The sequence below is a fragment of the Citrus sinensis genome, chromosome 1, assembly GCF_022201045.2.
Source record: "Citrus sinensis cultivar Valencia sweet orange chromosome 1, DVS_A1.0, whole genome shotgun sequence".
Lineage (NCBI taxonomy): Eukaryota > Viridiplantae > Streptophyta > Magnoliopsida > Sapindales > Rutaceae > Citrus > Citrus sinensis.
In genome coordinates, this window is record NC_068556.1 from 4811604 (window position 1) to 4830365 (window position 18762).

Below are 18762 nucleotides of genomic sequence, written 5' to 3' on the forward strand. Positions count from 1 at the left end.
CTTGAGCCCGTGAATCTCAACATTGTCATCACCTATAATTATGATATCATTTACGTATACAATAAGAATGGCTTTTTTTCCAGCTTTTCCCTTCTTAACAAAGATAATGTGATCAATCTGCCCTTGAGTGTACTTTAGCCGAGTGAGAGTTGAGCTAAATTTGGTGAACTACACACGCGGGGATTGTTTCAAACCATAACATTTTTCAGTTTGCAAATTTTACCTCATTCTTTTTCAGATTGCAATCTCGATGGAATCTTCATATATACTTCTTCATTAAGATTGTCATTCAAAAAAGCATTCTTCACATCGAGTTGGTGTAGTTCCCAATCTAGATTAATTGCCAAGGACAAGAAGACTCGAATAGAGTTAAGTTTGACCACTGGAGCAAATGTTTCTTCATAATCAATCAAAAATTTGGTAGTGTCGTTAAGGTGCATCAAATTTAAAATCTTACCACTAATATAAATACTTAGTACAGAACGAGTAAGGATCGATCCCACAAAGACTATGTAGTTATATTTATTATCAACTCTAAAGCAAGAAATAAAATAATAGTAGTAATAATAATAGTAATAATAATATAAATTAATTTAACTAAAGAAAATGCCAATTATAAATAAAAAAAAGGGGTTTATGAATTTTTAACTAAATAGTAAGAAGTAAAGGAATCAAAACTACGAACAAGAATTTACTAAAAACTCTAATTAAAGGAGAAAGAAATAATAATGATGAAAACTTTGGTTAAAGGATCATTCGCCACCACCAAACATGCATATAATATATCAATTCTATCATTAATTTATATTAAAACTATCAACCGTAGACAACAATAAGCTCTGTTAGTCTCAATCTTTCCTTAGTGCGTCGTTAGGCAAAATAAGCTCTTCACCTAATCTCTAACCATTAAATAATTTAAAACAAGCTCTTTAAATTTAAGATAATGGAAGCATTAAACAGAGAAAGATATTAGGTTGATCAAGGCAATAAACACATAAGCTCGGATTATTTAACCTAGGTTATGTTCTTCAATTGAAATCACTAATTCCAACCTGCTACTAATGATTAAAATATCAAGACAATTACGGATCAAGAATTTTAATTTAGCAATAAAATTTATTCAAGTCCTATCTAATTGACCACTCAAATAAAATAAGAATAAACCATGAACATTAATTATAGAAGAACATAAACAATCTTAATTAAATAAATTGAATGATAGAATTTAAATTTAATTGCATAGCATGTTTAGGGTTTTGAATTCACCCTCAACCAAATAAAAATCTAGCCTAACATAATTGAATTGAGAATAAGAGAATTGATAAAACCAATCATGGAGATTAATTCAAGCGGCTGTTGATTTTCCTCTTGCTGCCGAATTGGATCTGCCCTCTTCCAAAGTCTCTTGCTGCCTGAATTCTTCTCCTTTGTTTTTTTTCCTTCTTGCCGCCGAATTGCCTCTGCCCTCCTTTTTTTCTGTCAAGCGGCTGCAATCTCCTTTTATAATGCTAGTTGACCGAATCCTTCTCCAACAAGAATAAAGAAATCCTTTTTCCATTCTAATTGAAATCCTTTTCCAATTTAATGCCACCAAAAGCCATTAATTCCAACTTTTGAAAGTCAATTGTGGGCCCGTTTAAATGCTTTCTACTTTTGCAATGCCATGCACGTGTACTCCAATTGACAATTGGAAATAATTAAATCTTTTAATTATTCAATATTTCTCAATTGGATTAATTACTTTGATTTCTTCCACTCGGTTTTATCAATTTTTGTTTGTATTTTTGTCTTCCAATTTAATCTTTATTCCTTCTCAATTTAAACTTTTTCATGCCCTTTTTATTCATAATCTCCAATTGATTCCCTATTCAATAAAATAATTTAATTAATTAAAAATAAAAATAACTAGTAATTAAATAATTAAGGATAAAATATGTATAATTTAAAAATTAACTAAAATAACTAGAATATTTAAGACCAAAACAAGAAAAAGATGGAGAAATTATAGTAAAATATATGAAAAATATGCACTTATCAAATTCCCCCACACCTACCATTTGCTCGTCCTCGAGCAAACCTAGAACAAAAATAAAAAGAAAACCTAAACTAGACCACTTTCGTAGGAAATCACGATTGCATTTAGCGTATGCAACAAGCCTTTAAACCCCTAGGTGGCCATAGTGGACGAGTTATAGTCTCGTGAGGGTTTCAGCGATGATACCCACAAACATCATTGCATTTTTTTTTATTTTAGCAGAAAAAGAACAAAGGAATTTAAAATAAAACTAGCCTCAAAGATTGCATAAATCATATAGCTCAAAGAAAATTTCAAATATTATCGAAGTTTTAACTTTAATTCAATAGTCAATCACATCTCTCTTTTAATTCTCATAGTGTGTGTGTGAATCAATTCAATTAAAATCCATTCCCAAAATCTTCAATATCCACAGCCTTTGCCTTGAACAAAGAAAAGAGTAGGTCAAACTAATCTTATCATCTTGATCTCCATTTTTTTTTCTTTTACAGGCATTTGTGTGCATTTTCTTTTGAATTTTTTTTTTATTTTTTTTTTTTAGTCAGGAGCTTTCACTCTACCCCTTAAGGTAGCCTTCTTCTCATGGTAGATTATCCTCTACATACTGGTGGTACATATGCCCAAATTACTCAAGGATAGCTTCACTCTTACGGGTTATAGGTAGCTATTTCGGACTATGGTGCCTGTGTATACTACACTGTATTGTGGAGATAAGAATCAAGACAAACAGTCATTTACTTAATTTAAAATTCTCAACTTAGGCTGCGTCAATCTCAAATTCTAAGTCAAAATTATGAAAGAATTGATATTAGTGCTCATGGTTTAAAGAATCTCAATTAAGAGGAAATCAACACAAGAATCAAGTATAAACTAAGGTAATATTCAACCCTTTCTAAGAATCATATTCATTGTCAATCAAATTCTTATCACTGGCTAATATTCAAAACATTTTTTTTGTTTGTTTGTTTTTTTTAAAAGAAAAAGAAAAAGACGAAGCAACAAAAACTAAGTTCGAAATCCACCCCCCCACACTTAATTCTTACATTGTCCTCAATGTAAGCCTAAGCTAACAAAAGACAGAATTAAACATGGGAAAATGAGATGAGACACACAAACAGAAACAAACAAAATTCAACACAACGTAGGTAAAGTAAATAAGAATGAGAGGGAGAAAAATCAAATCTGTTATGGCGTGCTCTCAAAATCTTTTCTCTAGCCATTGGGTTGCCTCCCAATAAGCGCTTGGTTTATTGTCCTCAGCCTGACCTGGTTCTCAAGTTTCACTCATCAACGTACGCAGGTTCATAAAGTGGAGCCTCCTCTACATTGAGTGTTTGAAAATTTTCATAATAAGGCTTCAACCTATGACCATTAACTTTGAACTCTTTACCTATCGTTAAGCTCCTGATCTCAACTGCACTATGATGAAAAATATTAATAACAACAAAAGGCCCAACCCATCGAGAACGTAACTTACCTGGAAACAACTTAAGGCGAGAATGGAATAGCAAAACTTTCTGTCCAACTTTAAAATTCTTTCTCAAGATCTGCTTGTCATGAAAAACCTTAGTCTTTTCCTTATAGATTCGTGAACTCTCATAGGCATCATTTCGAATTTCCTCTAATTCTTGCAATTGGAGCTTTCTGTGTTGGCCGGCGGCGTCCAGTTCCATGTTACATTGTTTCACAGCCCACCATGCTTTATGTTCAAGTTCCACTGGAAGATGACAAGGCTTACCATATACCAACCTGTAGGGTGACATACCAACAAGAGTTTTGTATGCGGTCCTATATGTCCAAAGTGCATCATCAAGCCGTAGGCTCCAGTCCTTTCTATTCGGATTAATTGTCTTTTCAAGGATTGATTTCACTTCCCTATTAGACACCTCAACTTGCCCACTAGTTTGGAGATGGTAAGATGTAGATACCTTGTGAGTGATGTTGTATTTTCGAAAGAGGGCTTCTATTGACCTGTTACAAAAGTGAGTGCCTCTGTCGCTGATAATTGCCTTTGGTGTTCCAAACCTTGTAAAGATGTTACTCTTTATAAAATCTACTACAACCTTAGAATCGTTAGTTCGGGTGGCTTTTGCTTCCACCCATTTTGAAACATAATCAACCCCAAGAACAATATAGAGATTACCAAATGATAAAGGAAATGGTCCCATGAAGTCGATGCCTCAAACATAAAAAATCTCAACTATAAGAATGAGAGATTGTGGCATTTGATTTCTAGGTCCCAAATTACCTGTTCTCTGACAACGATCACAAGATTTGCAAAACAAATATGCGTCCTTAAATAGTGATGGCCAATAAAAACCGCTCACAAGTACCTTAAGGGCTGTTCTCTTTGGTTCAAAATGTCCTCCACAAGCTAAAGTATGACAAAATGTGAGAATAGAAGTAAATTCAGTTTCGGGTACGCACCTTCTAATAACTTGATCAGAACAATGCTTCCATAAGTATGGCTCATCCCACACATAGTACTTGGCATCACTCTTGATCTTGGCCTTTTGTGCATGGGTTATCTCTTCTGGTACTGTCCTGGTAACCAAGTAATTGACAATATCTGCATACCAAGGAGTAACTATATCTACTTGTAATAACTGCTCATCTAGAAAGTTCTCGTGCAATGGAAGTGCATCTTCGTTATGGATAAGTCGACTCAAATGATCTGCCACTAAATTCTCAGAACCTCTCTTATCTAAAATCTCTAAGTCAAATTCTTGCAATAGAAGTATCCATCGAATAAGGCGCGGCTTGGCATCCTTTTTTATGAGCAAGTACCTAATAGCTGCATGGTCAGAGTAAACGATTACCTTAGATCCAATTAAATAAGAACGAAATTTCTCTAAGGCAAAGATAACTGCTAAAAGTTCTTTCTCGGTAGTGGAGTAGTTAAGTTGTGCATCATTCAATATACGAGAGGCATAATAAATGACATGAGGAAGCTTGCCCACACGCTGGCCCAACACGGCTCCAACAGCATAGTCACTGGCATCGCACATAATCTCAAATGGTAAATCCCAGTTTGGTGGTTGAATCACAGGGGTCAATGTCAAAACCTCTTTTAACTTCTTAAAAGTTCTTTGGCACTCTTCATTGAAGTCAAACGTTGCATCCTTTTGAAGTAAATTGCAGAGAGGTAAAGTTATCTTAGAGAAGTCCTTGATAAACCTGCGATAGAAACCTGCATGACCAAGAAAAGAATGAACCTCCCTCACACTAGTGGAAGGTGGTAAGGAGCGTATAAGATCTATTTTAGATTTATCAACTTCAATCCCCTTTTCAGAAATAACATGGCCTAGTACAATATCTTGATTAACCATAAAATGACATTGTTCCCAATTAAGCACAAGGTTAGTGTCAATGCATCGTTTAAGAACAAGTGTAAGGTTATCTAAACATTTATCGAAAGAATCACCATAAACTGTAAAATCATCCATAAATACCTCAATGATGTTCTCCACATAATTAGAAAAAATACTCATCATACACCTTTGGAAAGTAGCAGGAGCGTTATAGAGACCAAACGGCATGCGTCGGTAAGCAAATGTTCCGAAGGGGCATGTGAATGTCGTTTTCTCTTGGTCTTCCGGAGCGATAACGATCTGATTATAACCTGAGTAACCATCAAGAAAACAATAATGAGAGTGACCACTTAACCTTTCAAGCATTTGATCAATGAATGACAGAGGAAAATGATCCTTGCGAGTGGCTGCATTCAGTTTGCGATAGTCAATGCAAACTCTCCACCCAGTTTGAACTCTAGTTGGCACAAGCTCGTTTTCTTCATTCTTGACCACTGTGATGCCTGATTTTTTTTTTAACTACTTGCACAGGACTCACCCATTTACTATCAGAAATGGGATAAATAATCCCCACATTAAGGAGTTTTAGTATCTCTTTTTTTACGACTTCCATCATTGGTGGATTAAGGCGGCGTTGTGCATCTCTCATTGGTTTAAACCCTTCCTCTAGTAAAATGCGATGCATGCACATGGAATGACTAATTCCCTTAATGTCGGCAATGGTCCAGCAAATCACCGTCTTGTGATCCTGAAGCACCCTAATTAACTTTTCTTGTTGAACTGAGGTGAGGATTTTAGCAATTATGACTGGAAGTGTTTCATTATCACCTAAGTAAATATATTGCAGGTGTTCTGGGAGTGGTTTAAGTTCTAAGGTAGGTGTCTGCACAATTGAAGGTAAAAGTTTCTCGTTTAATAAAGGCAATTTAAGGTAAGAAACATTATACCCATTGGTGCGTAATGTGACTGCTCCATCTAAGATTGCCATAACTTCCTTTACCTCATCATCCAACTTTATCAAATTTGCATGTTCCTTAGAATCATCTTTCGTAAGATTTTTGCTTATGGCAATTTCAAAACTGTCATTACCGGATTATTCAAAGAAATCCTGCACCAAAGTATTAATATCATCCATGGCAAAAACAAAATGAACATCACTAGGATACCTCATTGCCTCAAAGATATTGAAGCGAATCACTTCACCATCGAATTCCATTGTGAGGGTTCCATCGTGAACATCAATCTTGGTTCGGGCTGTCTTAAGAAATGGCCGCCCCAACAGAATAAGAGTGGGATTGGGCGACAACTCATCCTCCATTTTAAAAATCAGCTGGAAAGACCAATTCATTGACCTGCACAAGAACATCTTCCATAACCCCTTTCGGGTAAGCATTAGATCTGTCAGCCAATTGAATAATTATACAAGTTTCTTCCATTGGACCTAAATTCAAGGAGTTATAAATCGAATATGGCATAACATTAATTGAGGCCCCTAAATCTAGCATATATCTTTCGAATCTGGTATTACCAATAGCGCAGGGGATAGTGAAAGTACCTGGATCCTTGCACTTAGGCGGAAGTTTTCTTTGAAGTACAGCAGAAACATTCTCTCCAACACTTACCTTTTCGTTACCGCTCAACTTTCGCTTGTTGCTGCATAACTCCTTCAAAAACTTTGCATAACGCGGCACTTGTTTAATAGCATCAAGTAGAGGAATATTTACCTCTACTTTACGAAAGGTCTCAAAGATCTCTTTTTCTTACTCCTCTTTCTTGGATTGTTTAAATCTGCTAGGAAATGGTGGAGGAATGGAGAGAGTCTTAATTCGAGGTGATGGGATACTTACCTGGCTAGATGGATCGACTGGCAATGTCGAGTGGGAATCATCTTTCTTTATTAAAGGAAGAGCCTCAGGGGAGGAATTGGTCACAGAGGGCGATGATGTTATGGATACTTTTGATGGCTTAGCTAATAATGGTTCCAATTGCTTCCCGCTCCTAAGAGACATAGCACTAGCATTCTCCTTTGGATTAATTTTTGGTTGAGAAGGTAACTTTCCTGAAGTTCTAACCTCTATCCTACTCATAGATGTGGCCAATTGGCCAATTTGATTCTCTAAATGTTGGAGCTGTGTCTGGGTAGTCTGTTGGAATTGTATAAAGTTAGTAGCGAGAGCTTTTACAAGATCTTCCAAAGACGTACCTTGATTTTAAGGAGGTGGAGGTGGCCGAACTTGGTAAGGCTGTTGCACCCGCTGTTGGGGGTAGCCCGGTGGTCGAGATGGTGCCACATTAAGAATGCCTTGTTGTTGGTTACCATACCTAAAATTAGGGTGATCCTTCCACCCTTCATTGTAAAAATTAGAGTATGGATTATACCTTTGTCTTGGTTGGCCTAGGAACCCCTCAACTGCGTTGGCCTGCTCATGTGATCCCTCTTGGAGAGTAGGGCACATATCAGTCGCATGCCCGACCATGGAACAAACGCCACATGGTCTCGCTTGTTGCCCTAGAGCTAATTGTTGCACTAAAGAAGTAAGATTTGAAACTTGTTTTTCTAGAGAAGTAGTACTTGCCTCATTGACTCGCTTAGGTGGCGGCAGTAGATCGTTCCTAGTATTGAACTGTTGGGAATTAGCAGCCATGTTAGCAATGAGATTTCGGGCTGCTTCTGGTGTCTTATCCACGAGTGCTCTTCCACTAGCGGCATCAATCATACTCCTATCCATAGGGAGTAAACCCTCATAAAAGTATTGAATAAAAAGTTGATCACTTATTTGATGGTGAGGGCAACTAGCACATAACTTTTTGAATCGTTCCCAATAGTCGTAGAGCGGCTCTCCATTATACTGTCGAATTCCACAAATTTCTTTTCGAATGTTGCCAGCTTTTGATGCTGGGAAATATTTCTCCAAAAATAGTTGACGCATCTCATTCCATGTAGTGACAGTACTGGAGGGAAGATAGATCAACCATTCCTTGGCTGAATCCGCCAAAGAGAATGGGAAGGCCATTAGCTTAACTTGCTCTTCCGAAACTCCGGCTAGTTTCATTGTGGAGCAGACCACATGGAACTCCTTCAAGTGCTTATTTGGATCCTCTCCTGCAAGACCATAAAAAGTAGGAAGAAGATGAATCATCCCAGATTTGAGTTCAAAGTTTACCTGAGGGTTTGGATTCTCAATGCATAAGGGTTGCTGGTCCAAGTTAGGAGCTGCCAACTCTTTAAGTGTTCGGTTGTTATTCTGAGCCATTGGTTCGGGTTCTGGGCTGCTTGGCTCTGTCTTCGGGAGTGGAATGTGGATGGCAAAATCGAGTTCTGAATATGATGAGGTTGCTCTAAGTTGTTCAAGTTTCAATCGAATGTCCTCTATGCTCATGAAAATCTAAATATAGAACAAAAACAAAATAACTAATTAAAATAAAATAAATAAATAAAATGAGAAAAGAAATAAAGAAAAAAATAAATAAATAAAAATAAAACGAGTGATAATAAACAAACTAGATGCTAGTCCCCGGCAACGGCGCCAAAAATTTTGTAGTGTCGTTAAGGTGCACCAAATTTAAAACCTTACCACTAATATAAATACTTAGTACAGAACGAGTAAGGATCGATCCCACAAAAACTATGTAGTTATATTTATTATCAACTCTAAAGCAAGAAATAAAATAATAGTAGTAATAATAATAGTAATAATAATATAAATTAATCTAACTAAAGAAAATGCCAATTATAAATAAAAAAGGGGTTTATGAATTTTTAACTAAATACTAAGAAGTAAAGAAATTAAAACTACGAACAAGAATTTACTAAAAACTCTAATTAAAGGAGAAAGAAATAATAATGATGAAAACTTTGGTTACAGGATCATTCGCCACCACCAACCATGCACATAATATATCAATTATATCATTAATTTATATTAAAACTATCAACCATACACAACAATAAGCTCTGCTAGTCTCAATCTTTCCTTAGTGCGTCGTTAGGCAAAATAAGCTCTTCACCTAATCTCTAACCATTAAATAATTTAAAACAAGCTCTTTAAAATTAAGATAATTGAAGCATTAAACAGAGAAAGATATTAGATTGATCAAGGCAATAAACACACAAGCTCGGATTATTTAACCTAGGTTATGTTCTTCAATTGAAATCACTAATTCCAACCTGCTACTAATGATTAAAATATCAAGACAATTACAGATCAAGAATTTTAATCTAGCAATAAAATTTATTCAAGTCCTATCTAATTGGCCACTCAAATAAAATAAGAATAAACCATGAACATTAATTATAGAAGAACATAAACAATCTTAATTAAATAAATTGAATGATAGAATTTAAATTTAATTGCATAGCATGTTTAGGGTTTTGAATTCACCCTCAACCAAATAAAAATCTAGCCTACCATAATTGAATTGGGAATAAGAGAATTGATAAAAACCAATCATGGAGATTAATTCAAGCGGCTGTTGATTTTCCTCTTGCTGCCGAATTGGATCTGCCCTCTTCCAAAGTCTCTTGCTGCCTGAATTCTTCTCCTTTGTTTTTTTTCCTTCTTGCCGCCGAATTGCCTCTGCCCTCCTTTTTTTCTGTCAAGCGGCTGCAATCTCCTTTTATAATGCTAGTTGACCGAATCCTTCTCCAACAAGAATAAAGAAATCCTTTTTCCATTCTAATTGAAATCCTTTTCCAATTTAATGCCACCAAAAGCCATTAATTCCAACTTTTGAAAGTCAATTGTGGGCCCGTTTAAATACTTTCTACTTTTGCAATGCCATGCACGTGTACTCCAATTGACAATTGGAAATAATTAAATCTTTTAATTATTCAATATTTCTCAATTAGATTAATTACTTTGATTTCTTCCACTCGGTTTTATCAATTTTTGTTTGTATTTTTGTCTTCCAATTTAATCTTTATTCCTTCTCAATTTAAACTTCTTCATGCCCTTTTTATTCATAATCTCCAATTGATTCCCTATTCAATAAAATAATTTAATTAATTAAAAATAAAAATAACTAGTAATTAAATAATTAAGGGTAAAATATGTATAATTTAAAAATTAACTAAAATAACTAGAATATTTAAGACCAAAACAAGAAAAAGATGGAGAAATTAATAGTAAAATATATGAAAAATATGCACTTATCAACCCCATATGTTTGTGTGAAGCCTTGTGCCACTAATCGAGCTTTATACATTTCTACCTCTCCATCTACCTTATATATCACTGTGAAAACCCATTTACTTCCAACCACTTTCTTATCATTTGGTAGGTCAATTACTTCTCAAGTTCCATTATTATGGAATGCTCTCATTTCCTCCTGCACAACTTTCTCTCACTTTAGATCTTTGAAAGTCTTGGGATATTTTTTAGAATTACCACACTATCAATCTTTGTTATGAAGGCTCTAAACCCAAAGATAATTTTGTGCAGGTTATAAAATTGGAAATATGATGTTTCATGCATGTTTTTACCCCTTTCCGTATTGCAATCGGAAAATCCAAGTCACTACTCACTCTAGGATCTAGTTCTTAGTTCAATGATTGGTCTTGCTGAGGAGCTTTTGGCCTTCGAGAGTAAACTTGAAGTGGTCTCTCAGAAATTACTTTGCCCCATTGATCATGACTTGGAACAGCACTAGGGATAAGAAATGGGCTTAGACTTCAGTTTTCTGGAGATGGTTGGACATTGACATTTTCTTATTCTATTAGGGCAGAATTCATGGGTAAAAATGAGACATCTTTTGATATTGGAAGTGATATAGTAGGATCCCAATGACATCTTCATCAAAATTCTCCCCTAGAGATGGGTGTTGGGATAAAAAGGTTGATTTTAAAAAAAGTTTACATCAAACGAGATAAAAATCTCTTAAGAAAAGGAGAATAACATTTGTACCCTTTTTGGGATGGAGAATATCCAACAAATACATATTTAAGAGCCTTGAGATCGAGTTTGCTTCGGTTGGATTGTTTATTATGGAGAAACATTGTGCAGCCGAATATCTTTAGGGACACCATGTTAAAAAAATTTACAGTTGGAAAACGATCAAGAAGGAAACTCAAAGGAGTTCTAAATTAAAGTTTTTTTTAGGGTAAATGATTAATTAAATATGTTGATGTGAGAATTGCCTCACCCTAATAGGAATTTTGAACAAAATTAGTGAACATTATTGATCGAGCAACTCCAACAAATGTCAATTCTTTCTTTCTGCAACCTCGTTTTGTTTAAGTGTGTCAACACAAGAACTTTGATGGTATATCCCATTATTCCCTAAATACTGGCTAAATTCATTTGAGAAATACTTCCTTCCATTATCTGTTCTAAGAACATTTATATTGGATTAAAAAATATTTTGGATAAATTTATGGAACTGTTGAAACCAGTAAAATGCCTTAGATTTATTTCCATCAAGTACACCCAACACATCCTAGTATAGTCATCTATGAAAGTGAAAACCATTGAGTTCTAGTTAAATTAACTGTTTTGGATGGACCTCAGATATCACTATAAATCAACTGAAAAGGTCTTGATAGTTTGTAGATGTGTGACGAATAATTAACTCTGGATTGTTTAGAAAAGACCCAATGTTCAAACTGAAACAAAACTTTTTCTTTATTGATGAAAAGATTTGGATACAAAACTTTCGTATAAGAAAAGCTTGGATGCCTTAAGCATTGATGCCATAACATAATATCATAATAGAAGACATAGACATTTTATTTTGTGACTTAACTCTACTGGAATCCCTAACTCCTGAGAGGTAGTATAGGCCATCTTTTCTCTTAGCAATGTCAATCATCTTCCCCAAAGAACAATCCTGAAATTCACAGTGAGAGGAGAAAAATGCCACAACATAATTCATATCTTTTGTTAACTTACTAAATAACAAAAGATTATATGTCAACTTCGGCACATGTAAATCGATTTTAAAATCATATTCAGTAAGCCCTTCGCTATTGCAGGTGACATTTTTTCATCCACAACCCACACATTGTTCCTGTTATTACACTTGTCATAGTCCTTAAGGACATTCATTGACCCAATCATAAGGTTAGAGGCCCTTGCATCTACAATCTAACAACCTGCTTACTATGACTTTGACGGAAAGTGTGACTTATTTTACCTATTTATGTCATAATTGTAGTAGGAATGTTTGGGTTTTGACTCTCAGATCCTGTTGACACCTTATTTTGGTTTATAAAGTTGCCATAACATCTTCACTTGCTCTGTTGAGAAGTTAAATCCAGCAACTTTACCCAAAGCTAATTCCATTATACGGGCTGATCTAGATTGCTTGCGTTGTTTCCTTGGTTTCCAGTCAGTTGGCTTGCTATGTAAGTCTCGACAAGTTTCATGAGTGTGATAGGGCTTGTTATAATAATAACATCAGACCTTGTCTTTGGACTGAGATACATGGCCATTATCTTGTTTGTTTGCTGCAAGAGCCTCGCCTCGTGTTTCCAAGGAAGGAGCGTATTGGCTGGAAGGATTCATCATCACACATTTCCTATTTTCCTCTCTCCTTACCTCAGCAAACAATTCTCGAAGGGTTGGAAAAGGCTTCATCCCGAGCAATCTTCCACGTACTTCATCCAAGTTCGGATTTAATCCCTGTAAAAAATCAAAAGTACGCTCTTTCTTAAGCATTTTCTTATATTTTTCTACATCAATAGTATAGGACCATCCCATCTCATAAAAAATATCTATTTTTTGCCACAAACTCCATTAAGAAATTGTAATATTAAGTGACCATGAGACTTCCTTGTCTGGTGTTGCGAATCTTTGATCAAATCTCAAAACATTAAGATGTGTTTTCAAGATCGAAATAAATTTCTTGTACTGCCTCTCAAATCTCCTTTGTTGTCTTGTAAAATAGATAAGTTCGTCCAATACTTGGCTCCATAGAATTAATGAGCCAAGCCATAACAATCAAATTTTCTGCTTCCCAAGTGCTATAATTTGGTGTTGTATCTGAAGGAGGTGTTATTGCCCCTGTCAAGTAGCCAACCTTTCCTCTACCCCTGTTGACAAGAATAACATATTGAAACCATTCTCGAAAATTCAGTCTGTTAAGTTTGTGCTGAGTGATTTGCAAAGAGTGGCTGTCAAAAGAAGGTATAGATGAAGATCCGAATATGGATCCTAGAGATGCTTGGTTTGCTATAGTAGAAGACACTTTTGAGGTCATATTTAGTGGTTCTCCAGTCATTTAAAAAATCAAAACAAATCATTGACTAATAACCTTGCTCTGATACTATGAAACAAGAATACTAATGAATGAATGATTCTTTTTCCCACTTTCTCATTAACTTTGACAGAATATATACACTTAGAAAGCCAATCAAAAAATGAAACAAAATAAAGAATCTCGAAATTATGTAACATAATCCTACAATATCTCACTAATATATGTTTTACTATTTTGACTAAATCAAATAATAAAGGAAAAGATACACCGAAAAATATCTACAATTAATTGACTAAATCTCCAACAACCCGCAAAGCGGATTTTGATTGTTTGTGAATGTAGTAAAGAGTGGAATCTAATTTCTTCCAGCACAGCCAAAAGATTTGGAAATTTAGATGTGTTATTTTTCATTTTTGTGTGGAGACTTCTTTTGCTTCCATTCGAAACAATTAACACTTGTAACTTTAGTCACAATGGCTCTTTTGAGAGTAACGAGATGATAAGGCTATTAGTTTCAAGATTAATGAGTGAACTGATGTTGATCAAGTAGGCAACAACTAGCCTCATTGATAAGCACAATTAGCAAATTGATCCTATGTACTGAGCTCTTCTTCTTTCTTTGCAGTCAATGTTCAAATCAAGATCTTCTTTATCTGATTCAGTAGCTTTTGGTTCTTTAATTTAGTCACTAATTCCATGTTATGTATGTTCATTTGACAAATGTAGGGATGACAAATTAACCCGGACAAACTCGGATAATCCGGTCCGGGTTTAACCCACACCGGAAGGTAATACAATGCGGATCCAGAAAGGATATTTTGAACCCGGATATATTTCGGGTCCGGATCCGATTTTATCTTAACCCAGATGTCCGAAACCCGGACCCGGATAATTTAAGTATAAAAGAAAAAAAAACCCTAATGCCTTAAGTCTTAACCTACTACAACCGCTTTTTTCTTCTCCAATTTCTCTTTCTTTCTTCTCCATCTTCTCTTTTCATTAAACCCACTGCAGCTGCTTTCTTTCTTCTTCAATTTCTCTTTCATTCACTCAAATGACTTGGAAAAATCTTTGTATTGAAAAGAAGACAAAGAGGAATGCGCCCATTAAGGCTAATCCTCATTTTTTGTCACTCTTGCTGGTTTTTTGTCACCAGAAACTGCCAAATCTCCACAGCAACTTTCTGACGATGCTCTCCTCGACGCCGACGACAACACCAATGCCACCAAAAATCTGAAAACTCAGCAATCATCCCTCAACATTCATTTAGCTATGGTTTCGGGATTTTGGTGATTTGAGATTTGGAGATTTGAGGAAGTAACATCGAGAGAAAAAAAAATTGTAATAGATATCTGGATTTGAAACCCGCAATTTGGAAACTCGGATTTTTCCGGGTTCAACCTGGTCCGAACCCAAAATTAAAATATTCAGGTTATATCCAGGTCCGGTATAGCAAAATTGTCATCCGGGTCTGGAACCGGAAAGACTGGATCCGGACTCGGACCCAAATTTTACCATCCCTAGACAAATTCACTTTGATCTGAAAATGCATCAATAACGAAGGGGCCCAATCTTTTAACCATGAAGCTTAATAAATAGTTCCATCTTGTATGAACAGAAGACAGTAGAGGCAGCTTACCCCAAATGGTTAAACTTAAAGATCAAATTGATCGAACATATATAATTGCATATATAGCAAGGAATTGAAATCAATCAAACAAGGACTGCAGCAGGCTAGATGTTTACCTGAAGAGCAGAAGACTCTTCAAGAAACATGACAGAAAGATTTACATTGAAGACTTGTGGTTCTGATATTTCCAAAGGAAGGAGGTTACTACTTTCCCAAATACCTTGCATGGAAGGCCAAACGCTTAGAACTTTTATTCATGTAAATTCAGGCTACAATTGAATTATTGCAAGTCCATTTTTCGTTACTTACAAAGATCACCGTGAGACCACACGTGAGCCATAGCCATGGCCATCACTGGCCGGTTAATTCAAAGATCATCATACTGTTAGTTATAATTAATCCAAGAAACTTAGCTACTGAATGAGCGCAAAGATCACTAGTATTATAAGGTGTTCTGAACAACTATGCTCCAGCTTTCACTTCTGTCGTTAAAAAAAAAAAAAACTAATTCTATACATGATGTGTGTGTATATATATATATATATATAAAGCACAATCTCATGGTTGTAATATAAGATTAAATGATTTAACCTGTGAAATCATTCATCAATATGGAAAAAAAACAAGATGTTGATTTTCATACCAGATGGCTTAGAGATGAAGTTATACCTGACAACAAATGATGGCAATACGCGTCAACTTTCCGGGCCTCTGAATTAGCCAAGATTATGGAAGGAAAAGAGAAGAATTAGGAGCTCCCTTCAGTCCAAAACATAGAGAGAAGAGCAGAGTTAGCCAACTGTTTTGGGCCGCAAGGAACCCCTATTTCTACCATTTTCGCAAATTTTATTAAGAGACGAAAGACCGAAAGAAAAGTGTAAATTTATAATGGAACTGAAGTAGCACTCAAGACATGGCTATGCAAAAGCTGCTGCTTTCTAAATATGTCGAGTGAAAAGCAATGCCTTCAGCTTTTGAAACTTACATTTGCTGTGCAAATGGACTTGGCTCCTGCCTTGATTCAAGCTCTCTAACCACCCAAGCCAAAACTATAAATGCATGAATATGCAAATGGCCGGCCAAGCAATAAACAGAGCTATTATTTGTCTAATATCAAGACATGTAGTAATGTCTAGTTTGCTTTTATCAATTGTCTCTATATAGTTATACTTTCAGGTCTCAATTTCTTTTGTGGTGGTCCAAATCCTCTGTGGAAAGAAAGTAATGGCGTTCACTTTGTTTCTTTTTCAGAAGAATGAAGTTGGGATTGCTTCCTTAACCATCATTGCTTATTATGAACATATGAATTATGATGCTGAACCACATCTGTCTCTTTATGCTAACATTAAATTCGCCTTTACCTTCTTTTGTTCACCGACCTTGAGCCTCCTATTCTACATCTAGGGCTTAGCTTTTGCTGTTTTCAGCAACGCTATATGACCCATTTTCTATACCAACATTTAAAGCATTTTCCGTTGTTGGTTTGGCTGCCTCCTCCAACGACTGTAGTAGTGCCTATTCCTCACTTTCCTGTGCTTACGGCGACTTCAATAGATTCAACTGGAGCATTTATATGACGTTTTGACGTTTACAATTTAGGGCCTAAACCTTTGAGATTCTGTTGGGCCACATAGATGGGCTTTTACGCCGGTTGTTGGCCATCACAAAACAAGTGACTGTAAATAGATCTTATTAAAATATTCCTCCTCCACTGTCCCCTTTGTACTCAGTTGAGAGTTGTAAGTTCTATGTTAAGGGTACATTTAAAATTGAGTATAATAGTGCTAAAAGTTTTTTTACAAACTTACAAGGGCCAACTCTGTATTAAAAACTTATTATTACACAGTTAAATTTATGTTGTTGGTACAATAATGTGGAAAGATACCATAAAGTTGAGATTTTGGAAACAAGTGAGAGCATTGTGACACACGATTAAAAAAATGAGTCGCAAGTTGACAGCATAGGTAATAGATTAATAAGTATGATTCAATATTACTCACAAGTGCATGAATTTATTGGAGTATAAAGTCGGAACAACGAGGTTGAATCTATCGGGACTGTTAATCTTACAAAAATCAAATCTAACTTGATTGTTAATCTTAGAAAAATTAAATCTAAGCTAATTAAAACTTTATCCTAGTTGCAAATAAAATATTTTGTTTGAAGAGATTTAAACTAAAAATGCAACTGAAATAAAGACTAGTAAATTAACATGAGAATTCAAGAAATTTAAGATACTAGGATTTCATAATCCAGCACTATTTAATTTAACAATCATGGATATAATTATTAAGCCTATTTAAAATTAATCTTATGTATGTTATTTTTTGCTTAACATCATAATATCTAAGCATCCTATGTAAACATACTAAATAACCAAGATTCAAAGTTTTCATAAGCATTTTATGTAAATAATTTAATGAAGACACATAATTAAAGATAATCACATTTAAATTTATAGACTCAAGTATAGATTTAGTAAAGTATTAATCTTAACAGTCAATAATACATAACAAAATTCGTAAAAAAATTTAATAATATCCAACTAAACATATGAAATAAGAAACATAAACATTAAAGCACACATGTAAGGAATTTAATTAAATATAATATAATTTATTTCACTGAACTAGATATCATCCTTAACCATATTAGAAGAGATTTAATTGCACATTTTTAATTTTAGGAATAGAAGAATAGACAATACCAGTCATAGAAGATTAATCCTAACAGCTGTCTTCTCTTGTTCCTAAACCAGTGGGCGCTGCTCTACTTCAATTGCTCTCTTCGTCTTTGTGTGTGTCCAACTGTCTCCAATCCTTAGTTTTTCAAATGGGTTAATTGATGCCATAATTTTTTTTTTTACAACATCAATAATGTAAAAAATATGTACCAATTATTTTTATTAATAAAATTTTTTAATTATTTTAAAAATACTATCCCTAGTTAACAAATCAATTAAAAAGGTAATTTTAAATTTTAAAAAGAAAAGAAAATAGGAATATAATAAAATGCAATCCCTCTCTTTTATTTCATAAATTTACTTTTAGGACTTTATCTCTCATGTTCTATTATTTGTAATTGGATTCTTGAAAACTGAATCCTTAATTACACTAGACGAAAGAGAATACTGAACAGATTTTCATATGTGCACTTTTGTTAATTAATACACATTGAACAAATAAATTTCACCTTTTACAAAGATTTTCCTCCAACTTTCCTTTAATTAAATGTTGTTTGCATGTTTTAAAATTTCTGCTAATCAATGAAGGGAATGAAATGTTTCCTGCATGTGCAAAGAAGGGTTGAATGTGAATATTATATGGTTTTCAGGTTTAGTGAACTATGGAGCTATTTGGCTTCTGTGAGCCATTCCCATTGTCTTTGTGAGCAACAAGCAAAAGCAAAGTTTTTTTTATTAGCATCACTTTTATTAGACAATTGCAAAAGTACTCTAAAGGATTAATACATGTCATGCACGGAGGCTGCGACTGAATCAATCACTCTAAAAAGATAAAAAGGAAAAAATTTTGACATGTACACATACTCACATAGTAAAAATTTAACAACGCAAAAACACACAGACACAC

At 34.7% G+C, this 18762-nt stretch overlaps 1 non-coding gene across 1 annotated transcript; it reads right to left on the reverse strand.

Annotated features, from left to right (window-relative positions):
• Positions 1–15909: 15909 nt before the first annotated feature.
• MIR159D (microRNA MIR159d) lies at positions 15910–16032 on the reverse strand. Its single transcript, NR_129309.1, has one exon. It is a non-coding gene; the product is annotated as a microRNA MIR159d (primary transcript).
• Positions 16033–18762: the final 2730 nt, after the last annotated feature.